The sequence below is a fragment of the Salvelinus alpinus genome, chromosome 3 (assembly GCF_045679555.1).
Source record: "Salvelinus alpinus chromosome 3, SLU_Salpinus.1, whole genome shotgun sequence".
Taxonomy (NCBI): Eukaryota; Metazoa; Chordata; class Actinopteri; order Salmoniformes; family Salmonidae; genus Salvelinus; species Salvelinus alpinus.
In genome coordinates this window covers 35,779,000-35,789,853 of record NC_092088.1, presented here as the reverse complement: position 1 = coordinate 35,789,853, position 10,854 = coordinate 35,779,000, and the positions used below count along the sequence as shown (strand labels likewise).

General features: G+C 39.5%; 1 long non-coding RNA gene across 1 annotated transcript; it reads left to right on the top strand.

The window, feature by feature from the left end:
* Positions 1-1,654: 1,654 nt before the first annotated feature.
* Positions 1,655-3,022, top strand: LOC139570606 (uncharacterized). The gene is made up of 2 exons (XR_011674126.1): positions 1,655-1,796; positions 2,030-3,022. It is a non-coding gene; the product is annotated as an uncharacterized lncRNA (long non-coding RNA).
* The last annotated feature ends 7,832 nt before the right edge of the window (positions 3,023-10,854 follow it).

Here is a 10,854-nt window from a genome sequence, read left to right as displayed (position 1 = left end):
CAAACAGGCTAATGTCGAGAGTTTAATTATGTGCATGATGTTACTATTTTGTCTTGACTTTATGCTTAACCAAGGCTGCATACATTATCCTAGTACAAATGTGCTATACTTTCTTTTCACATGATGGACCGTCACTACACGTGGCAGGCCCCATCTCTTACTTGTTGTAAACGTCCTTGCTGAGGCTGAGAGCTGAGATTTTGACACTGCGTGGGCTGCTGATCAGGCAGTTACGGGCAGCCTGGTCCTTGTGAACAAAGCGGTGATTGGACATATGCTCCATCCCATGAGCTACCTGGGCACAGATGGATACCTGGGTAGACAGAGAGAGCGAGAGAGACAGAAAGGGCATTGGCATATAATACAAAGCTGCTCAACTCAGATCCAGAATGGCATGAATCAGGCAGGTTTTACATGGGGCTTTAGACAGCTTTTATAAACCCTATTAGACAAAGCAATCCAATTACAGAGAAAAAATGACTAATTTGCATCAAAATGCAGACACCTGTGTACCCTCCAGCTGGCACATAAGGTTTCCAACAGAGCATAATGATTGTGTTGTGTGCTTGTTTTTCAAATTAAATGAGCAAATTGCATCCAACATGTAGTGAATGCTACTTACTTTGGTCTTTGTGCTGATAGGTTGAGACTTGATTGTCTCATCTTTGCTTTGGTAGATTCTCAAGAACTGTTTCAGATCTCCCTATTTCCAAGGAAACCGAAAAAGAAAAAAAATGAGAAAAATAGAGAATCAAGTGTAATTTTTTTTTTTAAACAGCAGTATAACAATAAATATAATACACTTAGAGGCATGTTTCAAGGTTAGTAACGTAATCTATTCGAGTACTCAAATTAAATGTAATTAGTCTCTTTTCCGCTGCTCGTTGCTAACAAGAACCACTTGTTCTCTGCTGAGAATCTTCCATGAGAGCAACAATACATCTCAGCGCACAGCTAAGAATGAATGACCTCAGGAACTCACCTATATATACAGTACATTATAAAGAATTGTACACATTAATACAAAAGTTGTGTGATTAAATTGCTCAATTAGTTGTGATACCACTACCATGAACCATCTCTCTAGAAAATCCATTCGGTACGAATTCTCTAAACAGATAACATTTTCAGCTACCACTTTGGTAGAAAGGTTTGAATGGATATTTTGTTACCCATAATTCTGTGGTTCGGCTTGGGAGCTCACACTTCAGGGTTTTACAGGACATTTGAGTATTCTCCCGGACCCATATGCATTTGGTGCGTAACCTGATTAGGGCGTGCACCCACAGGTGCTCAGAATGACAGAATTATCGTAATTAATTATGGCAATTAATATTAACCTTTTCACCAGTGAGTTCCAAATATCTCTAACGGTCGCCCCAGCGTGAGTTGTTTTATGCAAGTGAAATCAGAATGCACCCACTGTTCCAAATTGTGATTGTTAAGCAACAGGATAGTTAACACGCGCTGCCTGCTAATTTTCTTTAGGCTGTTTTCAACATGTCAATTTCCAATTATTTTCGATAAAGTTGTATTTTCTAACAACAGTTTGAATTGAGGTGTGTTCCGCCTCATTAATTCACATAGAAGTAGCCCATTTCAGTATTTTTGTTTGAGGCTTTACTATGCCGGACAAACTTCCCTCTTCGAGGAGAGCCCTTCCCCATTTTTTACGCACATCAAGTATGCAGACAGTTGCGCAGTCTTGCACTAAACTGGCTGATTTTCTGACTGGTGCTCGCATTGTTGCTTTCTTTACAAATAATAACTTTGGACATGTGTGAGTTCCTATCAAAGTAAGTGCCTTATTTTCTGTATGTCGTGTTGTCGTTTCTACTGTAGCATACCGTATGTATGTAAATTATCAGTCAAATATTTGGACACACCGACTCATTCAAGGGTTTTTCTTTATTTTTACTATTTTCTACATTGTCGAATAACAGTGAAGACATCAAAACTATGAAATAACACATATGGAATCATGTAGTAACCAATGACTACTACGCGGTCCCATCTGGTTTGCGCTTAGTGGGACTACCATTTGTTTTTCAACAGGACAATGACCCAACACACCTCCAGGTTGTGTAAGGGCTATTTGACGAAGGAGGAGAGTGCTGCATCAGATGACCTGGCCACCACAATCCCCCGACCTCAACCCAATTGAGATGGTTTGGGATGAGTTGGACCGCAGAGTGAAGGAAAAGAAGCCAACAAGTGCTCAGGATATGTGGGAACTCCAAGACTGTTGGAAAAGCATTCCAGGTGAAACTGGTTGAGATAATTCCAAGAGTGTGCAAAGCTGTCATCAAGGCAAAGGGTGGCTACTTGGAATAATCTCAAATATAACATATATTTTGATTTGTTCCACACTTTTTTGGTTTAGATTATTGCATAGATTGTAATGGACACCTATGATGTGTGTAAAATGCTTTTGGGGTATTTTGTTGTACTGATTATTATAATGAGCTAATGCTAAGCTATTTGCCAACTATGTGTGGCGCCATGTTTGTTGACATTATACACTGCATTCTGGGTGTCACGTGAAGACATCAGTCAAACCAAAGATGTTATAATGAGGTGAAGGAATGGTTCACTCATCTTGAGTCGTAGACGACACACCCCCTTCAACATGCATCATGCCAACAGACCAAATTCATCTAGTCTCCTTTTATTATCTTTGGTTGATTGCGAAAAAACAAACATGGCGACACGCATAAACTACCCATCGTCGGATGACTTTTGATTTCTAGAAAGTGTTTTACTCAATTATTTAGATCAATGTTGAGCTCAACCGTGACGTGATGAATTATAAATAGTAATTGCTATTAGCTCATTTATATTGTGGTTTCTATCAGCTGAGTGTTCTCTAAATATGACCGCTTGTGTTAGGTCAATCTTTCCTCAGTTAGCGCTAGGACTAGTGCAGCCTACATTTTCCGGTTTGGATGATTGTGTATGCTGTCTCTATTTCTGTGAATGTCTGAACATTGCATCCAAAAATAAACTGGTCACATTCAGGACATGCATTTTTAAGGAATGTGTTTATTCAAAATGTTTCTGTGGAAAAAAACTGGCTAGCACAAATACTGAGACTGTTGCGTCAATTGAAACTGGTTTGAATAATAATCTTTCTAATCACACTGGTTTGAACATACGCTGCAGGGACCACTGTAGAATGATCACACCCGTTTGTTGGTATGTGTGAAAAGGTTAACAGAACATCGAGGATGCAACGATGTGTGGTCCTTCTTACCGAATTCTGATGTGCACTTTGAAGATGTTAGAATAAGTGTCCACATTTACTTTCTCAGCCAACAAGACGAGTAACAAACAGAAGAATCACTAGCCTATTTCAATCTACTATCCTCCATTGTAGAAAAGTTGACCGATTCTATTGGTCAGCTTGTTGAGAAAGAAATAGCCTATTCCAAACAGACTCTGACAGTTGTGGGTAGATAGAACCCGAATTCATACAACCAGTAGGCCTAGGCTACATAAAAATCTAAAACTTTAAAAGCTATGAGGCTGATGCAACTGATCAGACGTTTTAGCTTAAAATGATGATAAACTATTATTACGTCACATTATAAGCACAGCATTGCACCCAAGGCCACAAGAGACCTGAATGTTCGTTCCATAATACATAAGCAGAAATCATTGTTGTCAAAAGGGCACAGCACATGCGAGCGAGGTTTCATGTGACAGAGATGAAAATATCCGTTAGACATGTAGAAAGCGAGGAGATCTAATAGGCTACTTTGAATCAAGGTAAGACATGCCTCATATGTAATAAAACGTTCAGGTTTCAAACAATTAAGTATATTTTTTCAAAATGCATAGCCTACTGCCTCCAGCTCATTGCAAAGTGATGTGTGACGCGCTGATGAAGCCTGCCTTCCATTGCCATTTGAGATGCTGCAGCAGCAGCTCTAGTGCTGTCAGACAGCTTTTCCACTCAAAGGCTCTGTATCTGTATGCTGTATGTATGTGATAAATAAGATACAAGGAATATACTGTAGCCTACACACGCAGCAATTTAATTCCACTAAATTATGCAAATGTACCAATAGACTGATAAACATGACCAGTCAAATGTATGTCCATCGACTGATATTTCCATCAATGAATAGGCTAAAAAGCATTATTTTATAATGTTATTTTTTCTTCTTCCAAGACAATTGACAGGTGCTCATTTTATTTATCGGCTTTTCACATTTTCTATAGGCCAAAAGCCAGCTACTACCTGCGAATGGAAACACTGTCACACTTGCACTCTCAGAAATAATGGTTTAGATTTGCTCCTAAAAGGGAACAACCACTCGTCACTGAGGTGGTACCCTGCAAGGTCCTCCTTTGTACTTTTAGTTATATGTACATAATTGTACCCAAGTTCATACCTCAGATAGTACATTTCTCCACTAGTTCAAAATAATGCTTTTTGCCTTTATATAGTAACACCACAGTGAAAAAGCCATGTGTTCCTTGTAGTGGGAAAAATGTACCTCTAAAACTGGTACAACACTTCCACTCACAGGTGGACAACAGTAACTATCTGAAAGCCATGCCCTCACTAAGCCACGCCTCCAATATAATTTCTCAGAGTGCCTTAGATTTTTGAGTGAATTGTAAAGTTACTACCATCCATGACTACATCTGTTAGTGACTGAGACATGGTTGTTGAATTCGTAAATGTTCAGTCCTGTGGACTTCACCAAGTGAGGTCCTAGGCATATATTATTATATAATATAAAACATGTCATGACTTGCCCTTTGGGGAGGATCATAGGTGCCCCCTCTCTCTCTCTCTCTCTCTCCACAGTTTTACAACGGTCATATATACCTGCAGGAAAACTCTCTCTCCCACTCTCAGAAATGGAAGTTAAATCCCTTTGTTAACACAGAGAGAAACGTTGCAGTACGGTAACGTCAAAAGGTTGAATAATTAAACAGTATTTCTGTAATCCAAACATTTGGAATGGTCCATGGGTATTTAAAGAACAATCCTGTCGAATTTGTTAATAATTTGTGATGTAACTAAAGATGGAAGAACAACATAACTGTATCCCTGAATGTGCATATTTCCCCATTACCAGACTTACATCCAAATGTTGGGGAACTGATATGATTAAATATGAGACTAATTGTGAGAAGATGTAATGTGACGTTAGCCTTCTAAATGAGAGGATTGTTTTTCATATGAAGTGTTAATTAAAGTCGGTGGCCATGCCCACGTGAGCACAGACATAATGACAAAAATAGAAATTGTGACAAAATGTACATTTAGTCAAGAAAATGCAGGGACGGGAGTCCCCACGTTGAAATGGCTACTACTCCATAGACCAAGCAGGCAGACGGTGTTGAACCAACGTCACGAATGGTTAAGAAATCTACAAAACTGAAAACTACACAGGAACATTCAGTCTGCAGCTGTTTAAGTACTTTAGTCTGGGAAACGTGACCGAGAACCACCGGGTAGTATTCTTCATGATCCATTCTGGAGAACATATCCCAATCAAATGACCATTGGTATGTCTGACGTATCAATTATAACAGACACTTCCAGAACAAAGTGAACAAGCTACAACTTCAAAATACTTTGATCTCTGGTGGACAAACCAGAGATTTTCTGTCGACTGACTCTCCAGCAGACGGACCAGCGATTTTAACAGAGAGACAACAAAGGCATACAATTGTAAATATGTAAATTGCAATTATTTCGAATGAGCGGCTGTTCAGATGCCTCACAAGTCCTCAACTGGCAGCTTCATTAAATAGTACCCGCAAAACACCAGTCTAAACGTCAACAGTGAAGAGGTGACTCCGGTATGCTAGCCTTCTAGGCAGAGTTCCTCAGTCCAGTGTCTGTGTTCTTTTGCCCATCTTAATCTTTTATTTTTATTGGCCAGTCTGATATGTGATTTTTTCTTTGCAACTCTGCCTAGAAGGCCAGCATCCCGGAGTCGACTCTTCACTGTTGACGTTGAGACTGGTGTTTTGCAGGTACTATTTAAGGAAGCTGCCAGTTGAGGACTTGTGAGGCGTCTGTTTCTCAAACTAGACACTCAAATGTACTTGTCCTCTTGCTCAGTTGTGGACTGGGGCCTCCAACTCCTCTTTCTATTCTGGTTAGAGCCAGTTTGCGCTGTTCTGTGAATGGAGTAGTACACAGCATTGTATGAGATCTTCAGTTTCTTGGCAATTTCTCGCATGGAATAGCCTTCATTTCTCAGTACAAGAATAGACTGACGAGTTTCAGAAGTAAGTTCTTTGTTTATGGCCATTTTGAGCCGGTAATCAAATGCTGATGATCCAGATACTCAACCAGTCTAAAGAAGGCAAGTTTTATTGCTTCTTTAATCAGCACAACAGTTTTCAGCTGTGCTAACATAATTGCAAAAGGGTTTTCTAATGATCAATTTGCCTTTTAAAATGATACACTTGGATTAGCTAACACAACGTGCCATTGGAACACAGGAGTGATGGTTGCTGATAATGGGCCTCTGTACGTCTATGTAGATATTCCATTAAAAATCTGCCGTTTCCAGCTACAATAGTCATTTACAACATTAACAATGTCTACACTGTATTTCTGATCAATTTGATGTTATTTTAATGGTCAAAACACGTGCTTTCTTTCAACAGTAGTGTAGGTACAGCAGATCCCCTTATTGTATGGGACACTTAAATGTGCCATGCAATACAATACTCATCTGTAAAAAAAAAAAAGCAAAGACAAAGATTTTAAAAAATGTAACCTTTATTTAACTAGGCAAGTCAGTTAAGAACAAATTATTATTTACAATGACCACCTAGGAACAGTGGGTTAACTGCCTTGTTCAGGGGCAGAACGGCAGAGTTTTACCTTGTCAGCTCGGGGATTCAATCTAGCAATCTTTTGGTTACTGGCCCAACGCTCTAACCACTAGGCTACCTGCCGCCCCAAGATTAAGTGAGAGTAAAAACAAAAAGAAATGGAGGAACTTATTCGAGAAAGATGAAGCGTAATATATTATAAAAATTAAGCGAACTGTATGGAATAAGGGGAAAAATGCACCCAATTACTTGTTCATCTTCAACATAGAAATGCTACCAAAAATAATTTACTGAAACTTGTTTTATTTTCTTATTTTTTCTCCCCAATTTCTTGGTTGGTATCCAATTGGTAGTTACAGTCTTGTCCCATCGCTGCAACTCCCGTACAGACTCGGGAGAGGCGAAGGTCGAGAGCCTCCAAAACATAACCCAACCGCACTGCTTCTTGACACAATGCCCACTTAACCCGGAAGCCAACCGCACCAATGTGTTGGAGGAAACACCGTGCACCTGGCGACCGAGTCAGCGCGCACTGCGCCCGGCCCACCACAGGAGTCGCTAGTGCGCAATGGGGCAAGGACATCCCTGCCGGCCAAACCCTCCACTAACACGGACGACGCTGGGCCAATTGTGCGCCACCCCATGGGTCTCCCGGTTGCGACAGAGCCTGGACTCGAACCCAGGTATTATTATATTCCTTTATGATTTATAGCAAGGAGGAAGATGCAACGGCCATTGTTTTGCTTTTGAATAAACCCTGTCATGTAGGTATAAGAACATCATTCTACTTTATTAAAACTTTTCAGGCTAATTTCTATTCTGTTAAGATGAATTACAATAAACTAAATGTTTAAACGCACCCAAAGCATATGGATGTCCATAACATTATCAGGATGTCTATTTGAAGCAGATGTGCTCTAAGATGCCCCCTGGTGGTTCAAAGGAGCAGTAACGGCAAGGATTGCGACAAATCGAAGAATACCTGGACGCTGTACTGCAGTATTACGCAACTTTTAAATGAGGAACCACTGAACATGTTATCATTTAAGAGTGTATAAACAGCACTATAGGCTTCCATGAGGTGCTTGTTGAGTGACAGTTGGATCAGGAATGACTACAGACCGCAGTGATAGTTGATCATGGAGCCTTGCTAAGACATCTGCTTTCTTTGTGAGCCTATGTCTCCCCTCTTAACCAAACTAACCAATAGCTCCATGTAACATTAGAGGACACAAGACTCCCTGGTTTAGTACCACAGAACAAGTCTGGGAAAGGGGATGTGTTATTTACACCAGGAGACTGGAATAACAAAAGTTTATCACCAGGTTGCAGTTGTAAATGAGAACTTGATCTCAACTAGCCTACCTGGTTAAATTTAAAAAAAAATATTACATAGCCTGTCTTAGCTAATTGATAGCCCCACCTTCATGAGGTAAGTACAGGTAAGGTACAGTGCCTTGCAAAAGTATTCATCCCCCTTCCTATTTTGTTGCATTACAACCTGTAATTACGCTCTGGGATGACCCCAGGTGAGCTGGCACCATTCTCACCCAGAGTCCTCTGTTGCACATATGTTTGTGTCTGTCACTTTTCCTGAGTTTTCCCCCCGCATTCCCAGCATAATGCGCTCGTAGATTCAGGTGCGGCTGGGAATTTCATTGATAGAGCGTTAGCTCATAGTTTAGGGACCCCCATCGTTCCCGTGGATGTGCCCTTCCCCGTTCATGCCTTAGATAGTCGACCATTAGGGTCAGGGTTAATTAGGGAGGTCACCGCTCCTTTGGGTATGGTGACGCATTGCTGTAGAGATTGCTGTACACCAGCGGAACCCATCCAACTTGAAGGCGCTGGAGCAGTTTTGCCTTGAAGAATGGGCAAAAATCCCAGTGACTAGATGTGCCAAGCTTAGAGACATACCCCAAGAGACTTGCAACTGTAATTGATGCAAAAGGAGGCTCTACAAAGTATTGACTTTGGGAGGGGGTGAATAGTTATGCACGCTTAAGTTCAGTTTTTTTTCACAATAAAACATATTTTGCATCTTCAAAGTGGTAGGCATGTTGTGTAAATCAAATGATACAAAATCAATTTTAATTCCAGGTTGTAAGGCAACAAAATAGGAAAAATGCCAAGGGGGGTTAATAGTTTTGCAAGCCACTGTAGATGGGGTTCAATCAGAATTTCTTGAAATCCAAAAAGGTGTTCCTCAGGGTTCGATTTTGGGTCCGTTATTGTTCACTTTGTATATTAATGACATAGAAAAAACAGTTAATTCTTGTAGCATTCATCTCTATGCAGATGACACAGTTTTGTATTCCTGTGCCACCTCAGTGCAGCAGGCCATTCGTGAACTTCAGCATGACTTTGAATCAATTCAGAAATCACTTAAATTAGTGTTAAATACAAGTAAAACCAAGCTCATGCTGTTCTCTAGGTCCTGAAATGTTGACCTTGAGGACCTGCACATTTGCGCAATAAATGGAGTCCAAATTGAGCTTGTTTCTCAATATAAGTACCTGGGTGTCTGGATTGATGACAAGTTATCCTTCGTAACGCATATAAAAAAAATCTGACTAAGAAGCTAAGATAGTTTTTAAATATAGAAATAAATGATGCCTTAGTATTAAAAATAGGAGAAAGATTGTTCAAGCAACGCTTCTCCCTGTATTGGATTTAGGTGATATTGTTTACATGCATGCGGCAACCTCTGTTTTAAAACCCTTGGATGCAGTCTACCATTCCGCAATACGTTTTATCACAAGGGACAATTTTAGGATTCATCATTGTAGTCTGTATAAAAATGTGGGATGGACATCTCTGTCTGTAAAAAGAAAGCTGCATTCTTATTTATTTACAAAGCAATGTTACAGAAACTCCCTCCATATGTAACTTCATTAATTAAGATAAGAATAATAAGTTACTAAAACCGTCAACAGTAATGGATGACACTAGAGATCCCTTCAGTCTCTACAGATTTAGGAAAATCCACATTTAGTTTTTTTGCCTCTAATTTGTGGAACAATATGCAGAGTTCACTGCAGCTAGATGTACTGGTGCCCCTCAGGCAGTTTAAATTATTGATTGAGGACCTCTATGTAGTTGAATGTGATTGCTTTTATTAAATGTTTACTTTTGTTAATTGTGTGCGGAATTATATTGTTTTATACACGTGTATGTTTTAATATTCTGTTATTATTGTAATGTGTACATGTAACTCCCTGTTTAAATAAAAGTTAAATTAAATAAATAAATAATTGAAAGCAAGTTTAATAAGCAGTAGCTCTGTTCTATGTGCGCTAGACATTTCTGTGTTTTCCGTTTTTAAGTTTCGTTTTTGTGTCTTTTACTTTCGGTTTAGTAAACAAGCTTCAAACAGCTGAAAATACAATATTTTTGGTTATGGAAAATATATTTCACAGCGGTTTAAATGGTACAATGATTCTCTACACTATACTTGCTTGTTTTGTCACATAAACTGAAATTAAGCAAACATTCAATTTCCTTTGTGTTATGTATGATATGAGTAGTCACCCAATTATTATACCCAAAGGCAATGGCCAAACTGGTTTATGTAGGGTTATTGTCTCATTGATCTAAGTAGTGTAACTCATACCTAAATTCTCAAACTATTTGTGACCCTATTCACACTTCACAATATTCACTTCTCATTTCTGCTAGTATTCTGTGATATCACGTCACATTCCTAGATATGACAATAAGTCTTTCTTGTACCCGGGGTATAACAACCTGTTTATGGTCTAGAGAGGCTCCACCTGTCGATCCATCCATCCATCCATGCATCACTTCCATCTGTCCTACATAATAGGCCCATCTGAAGCCTGATCTTGATGCTCACGTAAACACAGGTCATGCCATTATACATGATGTTCAATTAAATTAAATTTAAATGTAATATTCAAAAATCCACAGACCCACTCCAAAAGTTTTTCTAAGCCATCATCGACTTAGTGGGGTTTGTTCATCATGTCACCGGACCTTCGCATTGCCACAGTCATACCCTGGATCTAGTTTTGTCCCGTG